This window comes from Hipposideros armiger, unplaced genomic scaffold (genome assembly GCF_001890085.2).
Source record: "Hipposideros armiger isolate ML-2016 unplaced genomic scaffold, ASM189008v1 scaffold_614, whole genome shotgun sequence".
In the NCBI taxonomy this organism is placed as follows: domain Eukaryota; kingdom Metazoa; phylum Chordata; class Mammalia; order Chiroptera; family Hipposideridae; genus Hipposideros; species Hipposideros armiger.
The window spans coordinates 279,283-290,307 of NW_017731964.1; positions in this window are offsets into that span (position 1 = coordinate 279,283).

An 11,025-nucleotide genomic window follows, 5' to 3' on the forward strand; every position below is an offset into this window, starting at 1 on the left:
ACGGGAACATGGAAGGAGTCATTGCCTGAAAGCTTTGGACAGTCTATGGAAAAAACCAATGATTTTGATTTCTAGGCTTTCCCCCCTGGCACATTTTTATGTGCTTAATTTCATCAAGAAAAAGAACTCCCCCCCCCGCTTATATTGAATATGATCTTTTATCAGCCACTTAAAAAAATATAAAGATACTACGGGCACTATGGCTATATAACAGTGTATCTAAATAGTCAGGGTTGTTTTAAACACAGTCTCTGTGCTGAGAGAGCTCACATTTTTACAGAATGGTAAAGTGATGATGAGAAAAAGCAAAGAAATCCATGCCCAAAGGTCATTCAGCAGTGAAAGCATGTCTTTCAGCAAGCTGGCAGGTTCATGGGCAGTTCACTGCTGACCACCTCAAGGACAAGGGAGGCCCTATGGTGGTTCTGGCCAGACAGCAGCATTCTTCAGGCCTTATTTTTTATTTTATTTTTAAACTTGATGTCCTAATAGGTTCTGGTATCTACTGCAGAGAAGTACAAATGGCTTATTCTTCCAGTAGGAGCTTACTTTGTTTCCTTCACTTCTCCATATCTGGTTATTTTTATTCAACACACAGTAAAACACATCCCTGAATGGAGAGAGCATACTAATGGATCAAAGGTGTTCCAAGGGCATTGCCACCAATATGTCAGCAGTGGAATTTACCTGGCTCAAGGGGCCCAGCAGTCATTAAACAGGGTAGCAGTCTGAGGCGCCAATGAGCTCTACAGTATTATAGTTAACCTTGACCCTGGTAGGGTGGGTGCACCTCCTGCTGGTCAATAAATGAGGTAAATTTAATGGCAGCCTTTGAGGTGAACCCATGTTTTATTCCTTGGCCAAGGCTGAAAACGTGGCTGGCCAGAAGGATCAGAGGGTGATATTTAGGAGTGTGGCGAGGCAGGCAAAATGCTCGTAAAGAACTTGGAAAATGCTTATAAACGTGGTTGAAAAGAGACAAGGCATTGGAAACAAAAGCAGAGTTTCCAAACCAAATCTCTGAGATGCAATTATATATGTCTTTTTTTTTTTTTTTCCTGAAGACAAGCTCTGGTGGAACTGTGTGGTACAACTGCTAACAGCCTTTGCCAGAAGGAGTCAAATAAACATGGTAAAGAAATGTTTTGTCCTTTAGGGAGTATTGACTTTTTTCCCTCCTGTGACTGGTACTTTTTTTTTTTTTTAAATCCTACCTGGAAACAGTTATAGTTGTTGTAATCATATCAAACTAAGTGTAGGGAAATGAATTAGCCTCGAAAGTACTTAGCACATGGTGTTGTCAACATAGTCAACATAACAGAATAATTAAAGTTTTGTGAGATTTTCCCTTTTACTTGACACTGTATTTGCTTAATTTTTTGGATAGCCATAATTTTTGGCATTTGAATTTAAAATGTCGTATCTGCTTTTTACACTAAATCAAAACCAATTATTTTACTAAGTTTTGATGGTGTTTCAAAGTGAAAGGAACAGAATATAATCGTAAACAAAAGCAGTAGGATTGACATGATTAGAGCAAATATAGCCTAATCACTATCTTAAATGCAAATTATTATGATTGAGGGCAGAATCTGATTTCTAACAACTCACAATACTTAAAAAATACATTTACTTGTTATTCCATGACAAAAAAATCATTTTTTTTAACTTTCATTTTAACTGATTTTGACCTTCAGAGTTTTCTCTAAATGATTTTGAAATTGAAGGAAGGGTATGGGAAAAGGCTCAGTAAACTTTTAGTGTTTACCTATCAACATATATTTAGGAAAAGTCAGGGTATACATTATCTAATATTTCTAGTAATTTAAATTAGTCATGTGCAAATAAAACACATGGATTTTACTAAATGCCTGAATACTTCCTATTTTATCAGTCTACTTTTTAACAATAATGAAAGTAGAGCTCTTTGACATTTCATAAATCCTTCAACTTGAAACAGGCTAGGAGTTTATAGTGTTTATGCCAATAAAGCATCTGATTAATGCCACTTTTTAAAAGAAATCAGCACGTTCACTTAAGCCTTTAAAAGCAGTATGTTAAAAGCTATAACGCAACAACAATGAGTGTTTGGATTGTCTTTTTTCCCTTTTAAATAGCAGTGTGGGCTCTCCCCCACAGGTTCCAGTTACCATTCTTATCTTCCAGGGCCTCATGGTGACGCAAGCGTAACAGCTGTAGACACCACCAGGGGGTGCCAAAGGACAGCACCTGTTTGAATAACAGGCTAAAGGGCACTACACAAGGAGTAGAAGAGAAGTACCCAAAGCGATAAAATTAGTGCTTGGATCAACTTTAGGCCATGGTGGAGTATCTTCTTATGTTAACCGATCTGTGCAAAGGGTCTTCAATCACTAGAGGTGGACGGAACCATTGCAATCATCTGGCAAACCTCTTTATTTTATACACAAGTCTATCGAAAGACTCCATTGGTGAATTGTGGCAGAGCTGGGAGGAGTACTGGGACCAGAGCTGAGGTCTCCAGATTTTTCCTGCAGAGCTCCATTCACTCCACCATGCTATCTCCTCACGGTGAAAATGCTGCAAGGGCCCTTCACACAATGCGCTTGACCCAGCCCCATTGTCCTTTCCGACACTTTGGTGGTTGGAAAACCATCTCCTTCCGTGAACTTCTAGATTTTAATGACTAGATATTGAGAATTTTCCTCCTTACTCCCTCCTTAGAGATTCTTGTGGAAGAGAAGAGGATTCACTTGGAGGACTCTGTCACCTGCTTAGGGAAAGCACACACACCCATTGGAGTGTGTTCTAATTCTTCACTTCTTATCTCTACTTTTCCGTTGAGCTCCAGCTGCAGGATCTTTCTTATTTCTACAGCCAGGACCCTGTTGGCTTCTTGTTAAAACTAACAAAATCTCTCATGCCAAAAAATACATTAGGAACTAATATTTTAAAACATATTCCAATGTCTGTATTATCATGCATGCTAAAAACCCATTTTTAACTGATACGGATCCAAAGTCTTCAGATAAAACCTATGTTGCTGCTTTGTGAGACAGCCTTTGCTTTCTCCATAAGCAACCAACTTCAGGCCCATATTATGGATCTGGGTGAAAAGCCCACTGTACAACATAAATTAGAGTTAGAACCATAACTGAAACCTTTTAGAGGGCCTATTGATTTTAATATGCTTGGTCCACAGAGGCGGCTTCAGTGAGTCCACTTCCTCCTAATTTGACAGCTGCTTTGTTATGGCCAGAGCTTGGACTAACGAGGTTACAGCTGTCAGGGTTAATCAACAGATCCAAATATGTGCAAGGAATTGGGTAGCTGGTTTCAGTAAATTGGTGCAAATGTACAGATTGGGTGGGCAGTATTTACACGGGTGACTCAAAACAAACTTTCAGAAACTGAGCCAAGCATGATCTCACTAGTTCTCAGCTCGGCTCTGGGGAGATAAAACACAAATTACAGAAACAGGAGATGAAATACAAAGGCATTCATAGCGCTGAACTGCCCATGAAAAGCCCCTTTCTATCCAGCATATTTTCCTCTTAAGCTAGTATCTAATTTAATTCCAACACTTGAGTCTGGTCATTCCCTAAAAAAGTTCCCAGACTGTCTTGACGATTCAGCTTGGGACTTGTGCATTGTTTACCCTTGCCATGGGACTTTATGTAAGAGCTATGCCTCCTCCTGGTCTGTGCACTTATGAGAGCATCCAAAGTGAGTGCCATGATGGCTGCACATCCATTTTGTTATGAAAACATCATTCTATTAATATAAATACAGACTGCATTTGCCAGGGCTCACTAGAACAGGTGCAAAGTCTTTAGATGCTTGCTTGCACTGAGAAATGAAAAGAGTAGACAAACAGTTTTCTGTGGTGGCGCTGCTGGTGGCAATGTAACATTCATCTCTGTTGCATTCCTTGATGGTCATGGAAGGTAGCCCGGGAAACTCAATCTGACTCACTGGTAGGGTCGACAGGGAGGAAGGAGGAAGAGAAAGATAACGATGACATGGTCTCTAGGATTCTGTTTATGCAAATACTCTCCTCTTGATCTGGGGCTCACATGGGTTATGTACAGAGTGCATTCTGTCAAATCTCCCGCTGTGAGTTAGGGGATGCTGCCAACATAAATATGCTGCTGATTCTGAATTTAGAAAACAGTGTAAAGGCTCCTAATGTTTCTGGTCTTCCTCTTTTTTTTTTTTTAATCTTATCTGTGTGACTACCACTGTGTTTTCCATGGTTTCAAATTCACTTTGTAGTTTTCCGTGCAGGAGAAAATCCTTGCTAAAAGTCACATCTGGGTTCCTGTCCCAATCATCAGAGTTATTACAAGATTTCACTTCGTCTTATGGAGTGAAAGCATTAAGCACATGTATTCTTTGGGGATAAGTCCTAATAAATAAACAATAAACACTCTCTATAGTTGTGGATCTGTATGCTTTTGGGGAGCCCATCCTCAGAAGTGAGTTCTTGAGAGCATGAGCTCATCACATTCACAAACGCACATGTATCTATATGCATAATGCATATATGCATATACTCATATGTAGCAGCTTTGGATTAATTGTTGCCAATTCCATTCTTGTGGTCATGTCTACCATGGTAGGCAGAATTCTAATGGCTCCAGGATTCCTTTCCCCTGGGGTATGCGTCCTGTATAATCTTCTCTTCTTGAGAGTAAGACCTGTGAATGTGATATTGTTCCCGAGATTACCTTGTGTTATAGGGCAGAGGTGAAGGAATTTTAAAGATGTCATTACGGTCCTTAAGCATTGAATTAAGTGGTGTGACCTAATTAAGTAAGCCCTTTAAAAGAGGAGCTGGGGCTCCCTCTGAGGTCAGAGAGCTTCTCCTGCTGGTTTTGAAGAAATCAGCCGCCATGTTGTGAGAGGGTCCCTGAGAGGGCCACAGGATAGAACTAGAGAGATTTCTAGGTGCTGAGACAGGCCCCGAACTGACATCCAGAAAGAAAGCAGAGACCTCAGTCCTACAGCAGCTAGGAATTGAATTCAATCACAACTATGTGAGCTTCGAAGAGGACCCTGAGCCCTAGATGGGATCACAGCCCTGGCTGAAGCCTGGATTTCAGCCTGGTGTGACCTTGGTTAGAGAACTTGGTTCAGCTGAAAAATGATAAATGGGTATCGCTTTAAGCCACTAAATTTGTGCTCATTTGTTATACAGCGATAGAAAACTAATAAACCATGTTCAGCACAAATTGTATCTAGGCTTTGAACATCAACAGGACTGGCGTTCTCAAGAAAGGGAAAAGGGTACCCACATGGTGCATACCACAAATTACCTGTTATAAAGAACATCAAATTATAAATGGTGGCAGTGGTTGTTACAGTCTTCTTGTTAAACATCTCATTTTCTTCTCTGCCTTGGGGTTAGTAGCTACTCTTTCATTTATCAAAAGGGATAGGCGTTTGTTTGGATTGTGATTTAAGGCTTCAAAACACAACATCGTAATCAAAATGCATTATGTTTTTGTTATGGGATTAAGTTATTATTCATGAGGTTTCCTAGCTTTTTCTCTGTGCCACCTTCTAAAGAGTCTGGCTTGTCACCAGACTAAGCTTTGGGCTTTGTCATGAAGAATCAGAAGGAAAGGGAAAGGAAAAGAGGATAGGAGGCACAAATGCCAGGGCTAGGTATTTGGTTTGGGGGAATATGTCCTGGCAGGGACCTTCCTGACCGTGTAGCAGGGATCCGAAATCCCAGTGCTAAGGTCTGGCCTGTAGTAGGTGTTAGTAACTATTTTAAAAATAAAAACATAAATGGTAGACAAAAATGGGACTTTTAAAGAGGCATTCTCAGCTCTACAAATTGCCTCTATGGTATTAAAAATAGAAATAAATGACTGTGTGTTTTTTTTAAATGAATTTTGTGAACTGGACTCTGTTCTTTGGATGTAATACCCCTCAAAGTCTGGGCCACAGGGATCAAAGATTTGTATACATAAATGGGTCACACATCTTGAATGCTTATGATATTCCAGGCACTGGGCCCTTATGACCACCGTCATGTATGAGATACAAGCCCTGCCTTAGTGCTTCTGCTATCATGGGAGATCATACCAGGAGATCCATCTTTCACTGTTGTTGGTAAGGTCAGCAGCAGAAGGGCCAACTCAGACTCACCCAGGTTGTAGAGAGGCTTCCCTAGCCATGCCATGGGTAGGATGGTTCAGTAGGCCTGAGTCCATTTACGCCCAACTTGTAGTCCTTAGAAGAACTGAAACATAAGAACCACCCAACTTTCTATTTACTACAATGAATCATTGATGTCCTCAACCTTGATTTTATCTTATGATTTACACATCCAATTTCATTACTACTGTTCTGAGTCCTTTACAGAAATGTAATGCTTTAAGGAAAAAGGAGAAGGCATGGTTTACATCTGAAATGATTTTTTAATACAGCACCTACATACAAAGCTTGGGTAGGGACATGGGAAAGGGGAGAGACGCTCATAGCCTGTTAGCCTAACACAGCAATTCCCCTGGTTTTATAAATAAACTTGCATTGGAACACAGCTGTGTTCATTTGGTAATGCTTATGGTTCTTTTTGTGCTACAGTGGCAGAGGTGAGTAGTTGAAACAGAGGCTATCCGACAAAGCCTAAAGTATTTCTACTCATTCCTGCATAGAAAAAGTTTGCTGAGACATATTTCAGAAAGACTTCCCTTATTTATTAGTCATCACGGAAAGTAAATCTCTATGGCAGGAGAGTTTGGTTATTTAGGAAGATTTAAGAAAATGAAATGTTTTTGTGGATCAATTTGAAAAATATCTAGCCCTGAAAACAATAATTAACAATACGTATGCTCTTGTTTCCAAGCTAAGTGTTTTGCAAACATTACCCTATTTGATCCCATAATAACTCTATCAGGTCCTATTATTCCCATTTTACAGATAAAAAAAACTGAAGCTGAGTTGAGGCAAGGAACTTTCAAAGAACTACTTGGATCCAGAGCCTAGAATCTAAATATCACACTATAATAATGTATCAAGATGATACACACTGGTACATCCTACACAAGACAACCAAAAGAGAAAAAATCATTCTATTTTGGACCAAATGCATAGTTTGGGATTGAAAATGTACAGTATAAAAAAGAGTGAATGAAACATGAACTTCAGAAGACAGCAATTTTTTTGGTATGGTTTACCTGAAACCTCTTATTTTTATTTCTTGCCTTTGAGCAACAAAAGCCATTCATTAATCCAACAAAGATTTCCTGAGTATTTACTGTGGCTAGGCACCCCATGGCTGTGGAAGACTACCCTTTCCTCCAGATAGAATGATGTTTACTCACAAAAACTTTTCTTTTCACCCTCAGGACGAGGAAGATAATGCTTGCCAAATTGACACAATTCTTAGGCAAGAACTTCCGGTTACAAAGGGGGAGAACTTTCCAACTCTACTTTAATAAGAATCACTTATCAAGGAGTCTCTAGCTAACCTAGGGTGTCAATGAGAAGCCCTCAGTAAATGCTGGGAGAAGAGGATTAATAGGACTGGTTTGCCTGTGAATAAAACCAGGCTTTCATTACTCAGGTTTGGAAAAAAGTCTCTGAAGGCCATGAAAATTCAGGATTAGGGAATATCAATTGTAATTCTATGTTTTTTACATTACAAGATTGCAGCTGCTCCCTGAAAGTATGTTTAGAGCTGTAGTTCTCAACTGGGAGATGATTTTGCCTCCCAGGGAGTATTTGAAAACATCTGCAGACATTGTCACAACCCCAGGGGAGAGTGTACTGGCATCTAGTGATTAGAGGCCAGGGACACCACTCAACATCCTACAATGCACAGGGTGGCCCCCAGCAAAGAATTAGATAACCTAAAATGTTAATAGCGCAAAGGTTAAGAAATTCTGGCCTAGAGGTTTTATTAGCTTTTGAGGGCAATAGAGCATTTATCCAGTTCAGGTAGTCACATAGGCAAAAGTAGAGAGCAAGCCTTATTTGCTCAAGAAGAAGCTTATGCAACAGCAGAATCTAGCCCATATATTTATAACTACTACTGACTATTTGTGGGTATAGAACGAATTTTCAGGTCCACCTTTTTTTTTTTTTAATGTCCTGGAACGTATTATTAGCATCTATACTAGTTTCCTAGAGCTGCCATAACAATGCACTACAAACTGGGGGGCTTAAACAATAGAAATTTATTGTTTCCCCATTCTAGAGGCTAAAACTCCAAGCTCATGGTGTCAGCAAGGTTGGTTCTTTCCAAGGGTCATGAAGGGGGATCTGTTCCATGCTTCTTACCTGGCTTCTGGTGGTTTGCTGGCAGTCTTTGGTTTATGCAGCATCACCCTGACCCCTACCTTCATCTTTACATGGTGTTCTCCCTATGTCTCTGTGCCCTGTTTCCCCTTTTGTAAGGATACGTTGGATTAGAGCTCAGCTTAATGATCTCCTTTTAACTTGATTACCTCTTGATGAGACTTTATCTCCAAATAAGGTCACATTGTGAGGCACTGGACTTTAATATATCTTTTTTTTTTTTTTTGGTGTAGGGGGTCAGGGGACACAATTCAACTTGTACAGCAGCATGGGCCAATACTGTTTTAGAAATGGCCAGTTCAAAAGTTATGCGTTTCTACAACATACTGAATGTCCACTGTCCTTTTAAGAATCAAGAAAGGCAGACATTTCGAAGAGACTCTGTGGGAAAGATTCAAATGAACTTTCTCTGTAAAATGATAAAATTGATATGAAGCAGACTTCGCTCTCAATTCATTCATGGCACCCTTGTCTGCCACAATGTGATCTTTAAACTCTTTGTATAAGCATTCAGCAATATCTACTACATAAGCCATAAAGCAGATATGTTTGCTTGCAGAAAGGCGGCATTTGTCCTGAAACTGAATATGAACAACTTAATTTGTGCTTAAAGGGAGGCTGAGTTGGGCAGACTTGCTTACATGATTGCCAGTTCACGTATCTAAATGGTCTCCCTGCAGCTTATGGCCACCTTTGGTGGTCAGTGAGGTGCTTAAACAAAAGAGCCCAATGTGCTCGCTGCAACCCTGCCATCCTAAAGCGACCAGCCAAAATTACCTGTGACCTTTCCCAGGCGTGTGAGCAGAAAACCCTTCTCGAAAGCGGGAGCGATAAAGAAATTTGGACTTCACTCTTTCATGGGTTTGCTCATAGGAATGTTTATTGGCGAGACACTAAGAATAAACCCAGTTATTGAAGAGGGAGCTGGGAAGTTGACAAGCATGGCTAAACCCAGCAGAGAAATTTGATGAGGAAATTAGATGCTGTGTAGATGGTGTGTAGCGATTAGTCTTCTGAAAGCCAGGATTATTATATAAGTAAGCGGGGGCAGGGCAGCTTATTGTGTCAGGCAGACTCCATTTATACAAGTAGTCTTCCAGTTGATTCGAACCATAATGCTGCGTTTGTTTATAAATTTCTTGCAAACCCTTTTCCTTTAATGAGATGAAACACCAAAGCAGCAGCATTTCCCCTTCAACAGTTGATCTCAACAAGACAAATTAGGATTAATAAAAATGTGCAGCTCAAAACTTGTCCTGAAATAGTTTCTTTTAATTAAGGCAATGTATTTTACACTTTATATATTTATTAATGTTTGGGCTTGAGTGCATCTGTAGCAACGAAAAATCCTGGTCCTATAATCACATAACACAGAGAAAAAGAGATGAGTGAAAAACCCTGCTCAAGTGAGCAGTTTAAAGTCTTATTTAGTGACTTCTATCCCAACTGGCCAAAATGGCTCCTTTGCAACCTCCAATCTCACAAAACCATTCATTCTGAAAGCCTTTTCTAATTATGCTTTTACTTAATTGCTCAAATGAGATAATATGTATTGGGCTTAGTTAGCACAGTGGCTGGCACATAATAAGTGCTCAGTAAAGTGAATTATCCTCCCCTCATTTGAATTCCCATCTTCACCCTGCTACCACTTTCATGGTCACACACCAAAAGCAAAGGTGCCATGTGTTGGCAAGAAGCAGTGTAAAAACACGAATTTCGGCTGTCCACACGGTGTGACTGCTGGTGTTCTCCTCAGCACCCTCTGCATCGTCACATGCAGCCAGGCCAGCTGCAGATTAAATGGCTTGTTTAAACTGTGGTAAACAAATTTTATGTGTGGATTTCTTTGACAGCCATTATGACCCTTTTGTGGGAAATACTCAACCTTAGCAAGCTAAAAATTCAAGTGACTTCAAATGTGGTCCATGTTTCAGATTGCACAGACCAGTTTTTTCTGTCTGAAGTTGCTAGATGCAGGGAGAAAGCATTTGCCTGCCTAATGTCAAGCATGAAACTAGCAAAAACTATATCCTGGGATGTCCCCTAAAACCATTTCATCTTTGATTAAAAAAAAATCATGCATTTCACCTGGCCTTATAGTTACTGCTTTAAATGAACCATTTGCATTTGCAGGTTGTTTGTTTAAATAATATATCCACCAACTCCCTCAAAAGAGAAGGAATATAGATTAGTAACGAATTAATTTGCTGGAGCTTAATTACTTAATAAGGACAATCCATTATTGTCATAAGCAAGACATGCAACAGAAACTTCTCCAAGTCTCTCTGTTGAAATTGCCCAGGAACTTCACTGGGTGGAAGATGTCACTAATTTCATAAATGGATTTTCCTCCTTCTTCCTAAATACAACCCAATATTTTGTTTATATACAGGGAGAAATGAGGCACAAACAAACAAACAAAAAAACCCAAGAAATTATTTATTAATGCTGATATGTTATGTAAATGAAATTAGTGCATTTAATATAGAGTATATAGTTAATGTGTGCTTTACACATTTTATGAATGCATGCCATTTGCAATGCAATAGGACTCAAATTGCACATATTGCAAAAATTCTTTGCATTTCTTTACTCACTAATTCTTTGCAGCAATCTAATGGGCAAGACATACTTTTAATCCCATTTTACAAGTTAGGAAACTGAGGTCCAGAGGGCTTACGTAGTTTTCTCAAGGCACACAGCTAGTAAGTGGCAGAGCTTACATTCAAACCC